The following is a 13,889-nucleotide window of genomic DNA, read 5'->3' on the forward strand; positions in this document are numbered from 1 at the left end:
CAAGGTGATATCAAAGGTCCCTAATAATTCTGCCTTGAAAAAAAAAATCATCCTTTCTTCCATTGTCTCAGATACCTGCTGCTTTTCCATCTTTTCCCTTCCTGCCTTCTATATCCCCTATTTTACTCCTACACATGTACTCTTGCCCTGGCCTTTAAGTCACTGCAAAATAAAATTCAAGAAGCTAGAAATCTCAGGATGGAGACAGATGCACACATAATCAGAGCATGGACAGAATGATAGAAATCCTGGTAATGATCAAGGTGGAGATAAATGTTGGCAGAATCCAGAGGAAGGATTATTTTGTTCCAGCTGGAAGAATAGGAGACAGTGTTATAGAAGAAATAGCAGTTGATCTGAGCTTTGGAGGATGAGAAACATTTTAATAGACTGAGAAGTAGAGCGATTAGTGTTTTGACATACACCGGAAGGGATGTGCAGAATTTTGTGCTTACAGGACTCAGCAGGTCAAACTATAGAAATTACAGCTTTTCCCAACTTGCCACATTATCTGTTTTAACTTAGATTCTTTCTAATCTACTTCAGCTCTCCCTCCCTTTAAAATTCTATTGATCACATTTTTCTCTCCTTTCTCATCTCATAAATATTCACAATTTGCTCCTGCCTGGGATAAGCACCTAACAAACAAGTTGGAACTGGCATATTTGTAGCTGATGGAGACAATTTGAGAGTTAATAGCCTGGACAAGATCATATGAAAGCAATTTCACTTTGGTCTTAGTCCAGTAAGTCATCGTAGCAGGTTTATAATCTTACGAATCTGGGTGATGAATTGAGGGCTTTGAATGGAAAAGAGGAGGAGAGTGGGATGTTAACAGAAGTTTTTAATATACAATAGAATGAAAAGAACCCAAAGTCAATAAATAATCATTAATGATCTTGTTTCACTTAGATTCAGAATGTCATAATATATTACAACAATTCTCAGGTGGGGAAAAAGTCTCCTGGGGACATTTACCAGTGTTTGAAGACGTTTTCAGTTGTCACAAAGTGGTGGTGGGGATGAAGGATATTAGATGTGACCTGCTATTGGTATCCAGTAGGTAAAGGCTGGGGTGCAGACTAACATCTTACAGTCACAGGACATCATTCTCCACAATCCAATTAGCCAGTCCAAGACATCAATAGTGCCAAAACTGAGAAATCCTAGAATGCATTCAACACCTATCTAGCCAGTAAAAAAAGGGAGGGAGGGAGGAAGGGAGGGAAGGACTGGAAATCCCTCAAATGCTAGCAAGAAGTGGGAAAACTGAACTGAATCACTCAGAGCTACTTTATTAATAATATCCCCAAATGGAAACAGTTCAGATGGTTAAACTATGGTAAATCCATACCATGTACTATGAACATTGCAATATAAAGACTATTCATAAACTCCAAAACTTGGATGCATCTCCTAAGAATTATGCTTACTGAAAACAGCCAATTCCAAAAAGGTTACTTATTACACAACTCCATTTATATAATACTTTTTTAAAAATTTTATTTATATGAAAGGCAGAGTTCGAGAGGGACAGAGAGATCTTCCATCTGCTGGTTCACTCCCCAAATGGCTGAAAGACTAGGGTTGGGACAGGCCAAAGCCAAGAGCTTCATCTCCCACATGGGTGCAGAGGACCAAGTACTTAGGTCATCTTGAATGCTTTCCCAAGCCATAATCAGGGACTTGGATTGGAAGTGGAGCTGCCGGGACACGAACCTGCACCCATATAGGATACCAGCATCACAGGTGGCCAGTAAAATGCTGGCCCTATATTAGCACTCTTCACATTAAAAAAAAAATCATAGTAAAGGAGCACAGAATAGTGGTTTCCAGGGCTAAATACTGGAGTTGGGAGATGGAGAGGAGGGAAAGGAGTGGGAGGGAGATGGGTGTGGTTTGAAAAGGGCATTATAGTGGTGGAACTGTTCAGGATCTTGACTGTTGGGATGGATTTGTACACAGAAATAAACACACACGGGCACATACAATTAAACTAGGGTAATCAGTACAAGTTTGGTAGACTGTATTAATGTAAATAGTCTTGCTTGTGACATTGTACAATTCTCAAGATGTTATTGAGTAAAATTGAGTAAAAGATATACAGGATTTATTTCTTACAACTGCATGGGGAACTACAATTATCTTAAAATAAAACATTTAAAATGACTAATTCAGCTCCACCTATTTGGGGAACATTAATGGTTTGGTTTGTACACACTAAGTAGATTATGCTTTTTCTGTTTCATATTCACATTCATTGTGACTTTTATCTTCTTTCCTCAAGCAAATATAGCACTTCAAAGTAAAAGAAAAAAACTATGTCCAGCTTTCCTGACAATTTCCCAATGTCATTAAACATAAACGCTATAGTGATCCCCAGCCACGTGCCGTTTGTGTTTACTGTCAGCTCTTTGCTGCACATGCTTCAGTAGTCTAAGAAAGCATCATCTGTTGCCATCCATCCAAATACAGTGCTTAAAATACGTGCATCCTTCATTCGACTATAGTTTGTCTCCAACATACTATCATTCACAGAACCAAAGAAGAATGATATAAAAATTCAGCTCAGAGACTGTAAATATGAGTGACATTTAAGGAAAACTGACGTTTCAGATTAGTTCTTTCAAGATTTATTTGTTCAACATTCCTAATTAATGTTTCTAATTAGAACTCCAGACATTGCTCATGTAAATGTTGAGCTTAATGTGTTTGTTCTGTTAATTTTTCACATTGAAAAATATATCTTTATTTCTTCTGTTCAGAATGAACAGTGATTTGGCTGTCCATTTTGCAATGGTGTTGTGGTGTTTCAGTTCTAAATCAGCCACTATCATACATCAAGTATTAATGAGAATTCAGAGAATGGTGGACCAAAGATAGGAAATTTTCTTTGTGAAATGAAGATTATTGCTATTTCTGCAACTATGGAAGGCAGGAAGCAATAGGAGAGGATGAAGTTAGATCTCTCAACTCTTCTGTTTGATTTACTTGACACATAGATGATAATTATAGTCAAATATCAAGATACGATAAAACCAAAGTGTCAGCCTGATTTTAGAGAAACACCTGGACAATCACACAGGACAATGATATTGTCTGTCTACAAAAACTAAAAGAAAACTTTGTTAGTGAGAGCAACATAGTAACTGTAGAAATTATCAGGCAAAAATTTTAGAGGATAAAATTATACTACTTAAGGCTAAAAAAATCTACTTCATCAAAAGTAATATTTGTTTTCAATGATTTTGAGAACTGAATGAGTATTTTTTATTGCCCAAGATGTTGAAAAATAATCTAATGGGGGAATCATTATCTGGATCTTGTTTGTAATAGAAATGTTTGCATTTTACTATTTAAAATTTTTGCTCTTGGTCCCCAACGTATATGCCTGCTCAAGGTAAGACCATATTTTTCTATTCATCCCTTACCAATATAATTTTATCATGAACTTATGCCTGATTTTAGCATATGCATCTATTGAGATGATCACATGGCTGTCTTTATTCATGTAAATTGCTTTCTGATGTTTAGTTCCTCTTGTATTTTTCATGATATATATTCTCTTAAAATCTTTAATATTCAATTTGCTAACATTTGTTATATTCATAAAAAGTTGGTCAGTAGTTTTATTCTGGGGAGTCAGGTTGTCCTTATGTGATCTGCATTTCATAGTCAAGCTAGCCTCTTAGGAATAAATTTGTACTTTGGAGGTAGGTGTTTGACCTAGCTAGTCAAGACACCAATTGGGACACTCAACCCATTGGGATACCTGTTTTCACATTCTGACTCCACTCCTGATTATGGCTTCCTACCAATCCATAACCTGGAAGGCAGCAGGTTATGGTTCAAGTAGTTGATACCTATGAGGAAACCTCAATTGAATTCCCAGATTTGGGCTTAGTGTGGCCCAGGCCTGGGTGTTACAAGCATTTGGGGAATAAGCCAATAGATGAAGCTCTCTCCCTCTCTCTTTCCACCACTCAAATCAATTTTAAAAATTAAAAATTGGACTTTATTTTTTCCTTTGCTTCGAAATGCTTTAATTTTTTATTTATTTATTTATTTATTTATTTATTTATTTATTTATTTATTTTACAGGCAGAGTGGACAGTGAGAGAGAGAGACAGAGAGAAAGGTCTTCCTTTTGCCATTGGTTCACCCTCCAATGGCCGCCGCGGTTGGCGCGCTGCAGCCGGCGCACCGCGCTGATCCGATGGCAGGAGCCAGGTACTTATCCTGGTCTCCCATGGGGTGCAGGGCCCAAGCACTTGGGCCATCCTCCACTGCACTCCCGGGCCACAGCAGAGAGCTGGCCTGGAAGAGGGGCAACCGGGACAGAATCCGGTGCCCCGACCGGGACTAGAATCCGGTGTGCTGGCGCCACAAGGCGGAGGATTAGCCTAGTGAGCCGCGGCGCCGGCCGAAATGCTTTAAATAGTATACATATTGTCTTTGTCTTAATGATACCATGGGCCTAATCCACAGAACTATCTAATCATAATGGCCTTTGGAGAGGAATGGAGAATTGAGAGAGTTGAGAATTTTTCTTTTTGTGGTCTATTTAGCTTTTTTGAACTATGTAGGTCAGATTTAACAAATTTTATATTCTTAGAAAAATATTCCAATTGTGTAGATGTTTCAAAGCTACTGGACTATAACTATTTTGCATGTTTTTGAATGTCTTCTGCAAGATATAATTTGAAAATACTTATCTTCTTACCAGTTATATTAAAAATATTTCTTTTATGGAGAAAGATATAACATCTTAGGTGTGGGAAAAATTGAGTCTTGATCCCTTAAGTGTTCTCTGCTTTCATAAAGTCTGCTCTGACCACAGTAAGAATTCTCAATTGTCGGCCGGCGCCGCGGCTCACTAGGCTAATCCTCCGCCTAGCGGCGCCGGCACACCGGGTTCTAGTCCCGGTCGGGGCGCCGGATTCTGTCCCGGTTGCCCCTCTTCCAGGCCAGCCCTCTGCTGTGGCCAGGGAGTGCAGTGGAGGATGGCCCAGGTGCTTGGGCCCTGCACCCCATGGGAGACCAGGAGAAGCACCTGGCTCCTGGCTGCTGCCATCGGATCAGCGCGGTGCACCGGCCGTGGCGGCCATTGGAGGGTGAACCAACGGCAAAGGAAGACCTTTCTCTCTGTCTCTCTCTCTCTCACTGTCCACTCTGCCTGTCAAAAAAAAAAATAATAATAAATAAATAAATAAATAAATAAATAAAAAGAATTCTCAATTGTCTGGATGGTGTATAACAAGGAAATGAGAAGAATTCTTTAACACTCATTGATCACAATTACTAGGAATCCCACCAGTCAACTCTAAGTCTTTGGAAGCACAAGGTAAAGTGCAAATATGTTCTATTGAAGAGGTTTCCATTCTCTTCTCCTTTTTACTTTAGCACTACTTTGTCCAGCCAGAACAGACCCTTGGATGCTTCCAGTAGGTTGTAAATCTATAGTCCAAGTATTGCCTTTGAGAAATATATTAATGCTTATTGTTTTATTCCAGACTTTGCGTTATAGATTATACTGCATTCCAAGCAACCTATACCTAATTGCTACATCTACTTTGCATGCCTTTCGATTTAATCCTGGATTGTGATCTCTGCTTAACTAAGGCACAATCCATCGACAGGCAAATGCAGAGTTCCTACATTTAATGCAGACTTGAAGGTGCATGAACATCCACTGACCACAAATGAGCAGGTGAAAAGATAATTAATAACAGGGCCAGCAGCACATATGGAACCAACAGTTGGGAATTGTATCCATTTATGATGCTTGAAACGTGTATTGACTAAGATACATCTTCATGGCTTTTTGAAATTCATCTACTTCCTTGTTAGAAACTGAGAGGGTGGTCAGAACTACCTAATAATAAACTAGTAAAATAAGTTAGTTTTCCTTAACTCTAAAAATGGAGTCTGAAATTCAACTCACCGTGTTTCACCTCTTTCCATGCACAGTCTCTATTAGTTCTAAGATGGAGCATAATAAATATTGATCCCTTTACCTCACAGGGATTTTTTTTTTTGTGGTGTAATGAGCTGCTTGGGCAAAGCTCCTTAGACAAAGCTACTGCTAAGATACAGCGCTTGTAAATGCATGGAAAAATAAATCAATTGCAGTCTTATCAAGTAAGATTAGTACACAGTCAAGCACACCACCTCTTAGTAGCCTGAGGAATATCACACCTTTTGTTGTTGTTTAAATCAAGGAAGCATTGAAGACTTGATTCCCTTTTCCCCATTAGTCCCAAGAAGATAGCTGCAGGGAAATCACGCCCAGAAAGACTAAAGCCAGAGACTGATTACGTATCTGCTGCGCATGCTAATGCCTTGCCCAGGATGGTTCCACATGGGCAAATGACAGGGCTGCATTTACTACACACACACTCCCCACAGCTCTGGTTGATGCAGAACTGTTCAGCTCAGCCTCAGTCCTCAATTCCTTGAGGGAAAGAAGGCTGCCTGTTAACTTACTTGGCATCAGAGTCAAAATGACTAAATTAGTCGCATGGGCTCCATTTTGATGTTCCCTTTAAAACACGTCACAAAGTCTCCAGATCTGTTTGTATTGCACAAATTTTAAAGTTCATGTAACAATATATTTGCTTTATTGTGTATTTCAGAACAAAATAGGATGCTTCAGTTCAGTAGAGGTTGGTAAATAAACATAATTGTTTGCAGCGCCCACCTGACAAATTGCACTCTTTGTAAAATACCCTAGCCCATGTTTCCCTGACATTAAGGTCACACAGAGCCCATGGACACCATGTTAAATGGCAGAGTCTGGCTCAGTAGAACCCAAGGTTCTGCATTTCTAAACTACCAAGATGATGACCACAGACCACTGTATGGGGAGGAGGCTACCTTGTCATACCCAACTAACCATTTTTAATATTCCATATTATTTAAAGAAAAGACAAATTAACAAGTTGATGAAGGAAATGTGATAAGGTCTGTATTTTCAGGCAAAATATAATTAATTCAATAGCAAACAAATAATTTACTATCGCCAGGTAAAACACTCCAACTCAGAGGCAGGGTGATGTGAGCAGCATGCATGTCTACTCATTCAAAGTGTACAATAAGAAAACAGAGCTAGTGGAGATAAGCAGTAAGTGTTCTGAACATATATTCCATTTCAGTTCCCAGATGGATAAAGATTTTTCACTCTCTCATGGTTCCTCAGATAACAAGAAAAAACTCCTGAAGTGTGACATAAATGGTCTTCAAGAGGTATTTTTTTTTTTTGACAGGCAGAGTGGACAGTGAGAGAGAGAGACAGAGAGAAAGGTCTTCCTTTGCCGTTGGTTCACCCTCCATTGGCCGCCACGGCCAGCGCACCGTGCTGATCCAAAGGCAGGAGCCAGGTGCTTCTGCTGGTCTCCCATGGGGTGCAGGGCCCAAGCACTTGGGCCATCCTCCACTGCCCTCCCTGGCCACAGCAGAGTGCTGGCCTGGAAGAGGGGCAACCAGGACAGAATCCGGCACCCCGACCGGGACTAGAACCCGGTGTGCCGGTGCCACAAGGCGGAGGATTAGCCTAGTGAGCCAGGGTGCCGGCTCAAGAGGTCTTAAAGACAAAAAAAAAAAAAAAATTCTTTTCAAGGTTATTGGAGGTGCGGATGAAGGAGCATTTCAAAGGAGCAGGAGTGGAAATAGCAAATGGGAAGGCAGAATTGCCTTTCTCAGGTGGCTTAGTCAACGTACTATTCATGTCTGTTCATAATCACCTGAATGTTCTAAGGCAGGAGGGTGCATCAGTGTTAGGTTGTCTCGAATCTTCGAGGGAGGTGTCAGAAGGAATCTTCCCTGCTGTTCTCTTGAGGTGAGGAATGGACACTTGGATGGATGTGGAAGAAAAAATCAGTGCCTCTTCATCCTTGAATAAAGACACTGAATATTTGGTCGTAATGAAAACGAGCATCAGGCAAGGAGTTAGAACATCTGTATTCCAATGCCAGCGCTGCTGTTAATTAGTGGTTTGATCTTGGGCAACTATCTTGGAATAAGGTTCCTTTTTCAGAGGATTGGTCTAGATTAGCATTTTTCAAAGTGTGACAGGATATTAACTGGAGTTCTATGAAAAAAATACCATCAATGATCAAATTGAGGCATGTGGGGTTAAATAGAACTAAGCAGGTTTCATTGGTGGCAAGTTTCTTGAATTCTTTAGGTGAAGTCTCAGAATATGGAAAGCAATGTTTCCCAAATGTATTTGATTAGGAATCCTTTTTCATAAGGACCATCTCATAAAAGTAGTGTTCCATGTTATTTATTTCAGAAGTATAGGGCTACTTCCAGTTTTAGCATAGTATCATCCACTGCCAAAGTTAAATTGTGAATATATATATAAAACTATCTACAGAAGAACTTAAGAAGGAATGAGGTGCCAGCATTTGACGTACCAGGTCAAACCATTGCCTGTAACTCAAGCATCCAATATCAAAGCACTGGTTCGAGTCCTGGCTGCTCCACTTCCAATCCAGCTCCCTGCTAATGCACCAGGGAAAGCTGTTGATGATGGCCCAAGTACTTGGGCCCCTGCCACCCATGTAAGAGACCAGGATGGAGTTCCAGGATCCTGATTTTGGCCTGGCCCAACCCTGGCCATTGCTGCTATTCGGGGAGTGAAATAGCAGATGAAAAGTCTCTCTCCATCTCCTTCTCTGCCTCTTCCTTTCTGTCACTCTGCCTTTCAAATAAATTAATCTTTTTAAAAATACAGACAGACCAATATTCTAATTTATTGCTGTTTAAATTTGATAAAAATCTATTTAAAAATAACCTCTTGATGTAATTTCAAAGTCAGTGTACTTTTAATGGATTTGATTTGAAGGTTAGAGGAGAGCAATTATATATTTATAATTATTATGAGTCAATCATTAATATACTTTCAGAGAGATCCTTCCAGAAATCAAATTATTTCTAAAATTAACAGCGTTTTCATCCTGGAATCAAGTTTTTTTTTTTTTTTTTAATATCCCAGTTAGTAGATCTCTTGTTCCAGTTTGTACATGGCCATGCCACTTTCACATTTGGCCCATTTTTTTTGGTAAGGACCTTCACCTACAAAATTTTTCTAAGATGAAGTATTGAAAATTTACTCTAAAAATGAGCTAGTAATAAATTCCAAAGTAGAAAATTAGCTTCACCATTGCAGTCAGATACATTATTCTTATCACAATGCTTTAAGACTATATGCTTATACCTGAATATTACCCGATAGTGACATGCAGTTTGTGTATTTATACCCTACATTGTTTCAAACATGATTTATGAAAACATTCTAAGAGTCTTTAAATTGACTCCAAAAATAAAAACTCATCATCTTTAAGATATTGAAAACCAACAACATCTTAACATCTCTGAGGGTAGGAGATGATGACCTTCATCTTATAGATTTAGCAGAATAGCAGGATTAATCACAACACCCCAATAATAGTCTTCATGTTAGTTGCTTTAGTGAAAAGGCTGGAGCAAATTCTTGGAGATTTTGTTTATAACCCTGCCTAAAAAATGAGGGATATACAAAATGACCTCTTGAGTTACCTCCCAGCTTGTTATGAATCCTTCCATTAGAACACAGATTATTCAAGGAAGAAATAAAGTTGTTTTTCCTCCTTAAGATTGCAGTCATTTTCTGAGAAGCCTATCCTACAAAGTCATATTACTAATATTTAAGGAACAAATCACAGGTTTTTGACTAGAGTTTTATTGACTTTGTGATTAAGGGATAAATGGAAAATTGTGCAATTCCAGCTTTCTTTAGACAGCTGTTGGTATTTTGATTGGAAATATCAAATTATACTTCCCTTCAGCACTCTTCAAAGAAAAACAACAGTGAATCTAAGAATTAGAGGTAGTAATAGTTTAGATGGTTTGCCCTCAGCCAAGACCCCAAGAAAGCTTAAAGGCAAATAATGAAGATCTCATGCTAAGAACTTTTGTTTTTAATAATTGACACCAAGTATGTGTTGCCACCATTGTTTTCCAATTACTTTCCTTTTTGATCAAACACATTAATGAGAAGAGATCTAATAAATCATGTGCAAAAACAGTAAAGCACTTAATTAACATGTGTTGCCTAGATTGATGGTGATAGGAAACCATAACAGTACCAAGTAGACTCACGCAGGCACCTTCAACCCATAGGATATCTTGAACAAACATCAAGCTGAAAGCATACGAAAGGAAGTGTATTCTCATTTCAGAACTAGCTGTGACAACTACAGATCACAATGCAATTACTAAAGTCCTCTTTCTTCTCTTTGGCTCAGAGGTTCCGTGCTCTATCTGGGGGATATAAACACTATGTGGGAAATATAAAGCAATAAATATTGCTAACAGTATTCATTGACTACTTATTGTGTACTAGCTACTGTTTTAAAAGATCATCTTACGTTAACTCTCCAATAACAGGTAGCTAGTAATTATTCTGTCTTCACTTCATAGAGGAAAAAAACTGACACAGTCCAGGTTGTACAACTAAGTGAGGTAGCCCAGTCAATTTTATCTGCAGCCTAATTTGATGTTCTAGGAAATGTTTTCTCACATGTTTCCAGATAATAGAGATTCTATGGGAGAATAATTAACTATTGAAGTCTACAGAATGGGACCACCTGAGAACCAGCAGGGGGCGAAATAACTGGGTTGTATATACACACAAAAAGCAGATCTTACTGTGATTCAAACACAGCAACATCTAAATTTTAGTCATGTGAGAATAGTAGATCAGAAGTGGAGGTAGGGATTATTTCTATCTTCTTTATCATGTATTCCATTTTTTTTTGACAGGCAGAGTGGACAGTGAGAGAGAGAGACAGAGAGAAAGGTCTTCCTTTTGCCATTGGTTCACCCTCCAATGGCCGCTGCGGCCGGCACACTGCAGCCGGCGCACCGCGCTGATCCGATGGCAGGAGCCAGGTGCTTCTCCTGGTCTCCCATGGGGTGCAGGGCCCAAGGGCTTGGGCCATCCTCCACTGCACTCCCTGACCACAGCAGAGAGCTGGCCTGGAAGAGGGGCAACCAGGACAGAATCCGGCGCCCCGACCGGGACTAGAACCCGGTGTGCCGGCGCCGCAAGGTGGAGGATTAACCTAGTGAGCCGTGGCGCCGGCCGGTATTGCTACTTTTAAAATGAGAAACAGTGGAATCCAACAAATACATCCCTCTTAGCTCTACCCCTCTCAAGAGTGGATATGTCCTCTCTCACGCAACCTGAGGCTTCCCTGGAATGGATGACCAAATCAACTTCACTATTAAAATAGGTTATCTATGCTCTCAAACCAGTTTTGCCCCTGCAACCAAGTTTAGCTAAATGTCTCTGGCTGGTGAGTTGTAGCTGAAGGACATTTGCAAAGACTTTCATCATGCTTTGCTTCTAGATCCTTTCCAAGAGCACTGGGGATGTCAAGATGGATAAATCTTTGATGACCCTGCATGGTGCTGTCTTCTGAAGGGATGCTCAGTGTTTGTTCAAGTGAGACAAGTAGGCATTGTTCTGAACTCACAGATTCCATTTCAAAAGAGAGCCGATGCACTCTCAGCCATTACACCTCCAACTGAAGGACCGTCAGGCCAACTGTATTTTACATGTATTAGGGCATGTTGACAGGAAGGCTAATATTACAACAAATATCTCAGCTTCAGTGAATACAAGATAGAGAACCAAGTTCTAGCATATAAAGTGAACCAGAGGATCCCAGAGGATCCTGATAACCAAAGTAATCCCTTTGGATCATGGAAAAGAGAGCATCAGGTTGTCAGAGTTAGGGAAAAAAAAATGTTCCAAGAGATAAAACAAAGAAAAGGGAAGAATGTATTTGAGATAGCATATTGTAAATTTAAGTCATAGTAAAAAGGCTTAGAAAGAAAGAAAGGAAGAGGGAGGGAGAATTGGAGAGATGGGTGAGAGGAAAGGAAGGCAGGAAGAGCAGAGTATCATTATATTCTTAAAACTATATTTAGCATGTTAAACTAAAATTAAAGAAATAAAAGCTTAAAAATTGCCTATGTCAATTAAAAACAAGTCAAATGCAGGGAAATTGGAGATCTGGGGCGACAATTGCCTTCCTAGATTAACCCTTTCTTTCCAAGAGACCCCAAAGCAATAATTGGAACATTTTCTATCCCATGTGAATACCCATGTAATTTCATTATGAAGTCAAAAGTAAAGATTCAAATTGCTTATGAAGTGCTAAGACTTATGTGCAAGGGACAGTCAGGATATGGTTTAGAAAAGAAATCAAACCATCCTCTAATGAACTGAGATTGTCACAAACTAAGATTTCATTACTGTAGTAATTCTTGGTTTTTTTTTTTTTTTTTTTTTGGAGAAGGTGATGAGGGTAATGTTCCCCTCAGGAATCTCATGAAAGCTATTGAACCCTCTCCACAGAGGAAAGCACACACATTCATATATGAAAATTATTGCATTTAATTCTAGTGGCTTTGTGTCCCAGCTATGGCTGAACTGTGGGGCCCATTAGAGAACACCAACATTGCTAATTGCTCTCTGGTTACTTCATGTTTCTTCCCTGCTCCAATAATTGTGTAATGGGGCCATCCTTGTATTGGATGCATCTTTAGTCTTGCCATCTCCTATACACCCAACTCATCACTTTTTACTATCAATAATTTAATGCTTGCTTCTTTTATGTCCAAACCAACACAAAGGAATACAATTTTATCCTTGTTCAGACCTCTCCATTAACTCTGAAAATGTTTTCTTCAGTTTAACACACATCCTGCTTTTGTTAACATATTGTACCTGTTACTATGACTTCAGTCCAGAAAATATAACACAACCACACTCAAATCTAACCACAGAATAAATATATTACAAATCTATAACATTTTCCTCCTAAAGACGGACTTTTTTGCTCAATTGGTAGCAAGACAGTAGTTTACAATAAGTTATTTCTCTTTCAGCATCCTTTTTGCCCTCTTACTGGAACATTTTTTCAAAGTCCAGCTCATCTTTCATTCAACAGCTGTTGGCTTCCACTGTAGAATGATAAACCAATCTGTTTAGGCTTCATTTCTGAGCACAGGGGACTGTACAGGGCTGTTATTTTCCTTTTGTTGTGATCAACATAGGTATTTGCTGATATCATGGAAGGAAACTTTCAGAATTCAAAATAAATATTCCCAAACTGAACAAAATGTTTAAGAGATCCCCAGTTTTTTATCCTCTTCACATTTGATGATGTGACAAGGAGAAGAAAGGGGGATGACTGGCATTGGAACTTGTCTAACTGTTCCTGGTGCTCCATTACGTAAGAACACCTTTTCAAAATAGTTTTCCACAGGGATCCAGATTAGTGATGAAATGTAGAGTATCCTATCTCAATATGCATGGTATTTTTAATAAAAATGGTCCAAAGTAGTCCTTATGCCTTAGAGGCCATATGTGTATACAATAATCAATTCGGAATTTTTGTCATGCAGTAGAATCCATTATACATTGGCTGAGTTATTACACACTGATGGTAACTGTATTGGGAAGAGTTGCAGATTGGTGCCTGCCCCCACAGGGCACCATAAATGTTAGGAAAAGAGGTGCAGAATAGAGAGGAGGCAGTCTGTGAATTTATAGCCAGACCAAATTTATTCAGAGAAAATAAATCTGCAACTCTTCTCCTAACAAACTGGACCATCTAATTTCCCAACTCACTAGGCTCTTCATGTCATTTTGGTCTTTCAAGTATAGTCAGATATTAAAAATTCAACCTCTCAACTTTATTGTTACCGTACAAACAGCTTAATCTAACTTGGGATACTTTGCACTTTGAGCCTGCCGGTGTCACAGGGCTGCTTTGGGCTTAAGAGGCTTGAATAGGAAATGAACTACTACCAGAACTCACTCTCCAAGTATC

The sequence above is a fragment of the Oryctolagus cuniculus genome, chromosome X (assembly GCF_051225735.1).
Source record: "Oryctolagus cuniculus isolate XC-2025 breed Fujian yellow rabbit chromosome X, ASM5122573v1, whole genome shotgun sequence".
NCBI lineage: Eukaryota > Metazoa > Chordata > Mammalia > Lagomorpha > Leporidae > Oryctolagus > Oryctolagus cuniculus.